Source organism: Plasmopara halstedii (genome assembly GCF_900000015.1).
Source record: "Plasmopara halstedii genome assembly, contig: Scaffold_322, whole genome shotgun sequence".
NCBI lineage: Eukaryota > Oomycota > Peronosporomycetes > Peronosporales > Peronosporaceae > Plasmopara > Plasmopara halstedii.
The window spans coordinates 1,066,106-1,066,952 of NW_020187243.1; positions in this window are offsets into that span (position 1 = coordinate 1,066,106).

Below are 847 nucleotides of genomic sequence, written 5' to 3' on the forward strand. Positions count from 1 at the left end.
CTTAACAAGCTTACGTCTAATCTTAACAATCTCACGTTCTTTCCCTACACAACCTGGGCGCGTTACTATATTATCATATTTCCCAAAAATCTCAGAGAAATATTTGAGATTATATACTTGAGTCAAAAGCTTGCAGAGGATTTCTTTGTCAAATATATTTACAAGATCATGATAATTTACGGCGCGGGGCGAAACTACGATCCCCAATACTCATTTGCAAGCGTTAATCTCCTACTTTTGTTAACCAGTCGCAGAATATCTTGCGGCTCCCAGGATTCTGGCTCATTGCAGACCCATTTCACCAGATAAATCTACTTTCCAGTGCGTATCGGTGATTAAAGATCTTGTACGCCTCAAAAATATTGTTTTGATCGATAGAAACATCTGCAGTCTCTGTTTTAACCATTCAAGATCGCTTGGCGTCCTCGTAGAGTGTATTTCCATTTCTTAAACGGATTTAGACACGGTAGCCATCAATATCAACGATTTTATAGACTGAGCTGCTCCATTGAGCAGCTTCTTTATCAAATGCCTGCTTTTTGAGACGATATAATACGCTTGGTCCGATGTCAAACTCCTTCTCAATTTTTTCGATTTTACCCATGGTTCCGTGATATGTTCTAGTGCTCTATCTGTTATAGTTTGGAAAAATTATTGGGCTTGTGAGCTCATGTCTTGCTTCTATTATCAATTGTTAGGATTGTAACTTTGTGTAGACTAACAAATGCTTTAAGCGCTGCTTATAAAGTTGCTGCCGTCTTGTTTGTAAGAGCTTTGCGTACCCAGCCATGAGTTAATGCTGATAGCAGTCAAAATTGGCCGTTACTCCAAAAACGCAAAATCAATA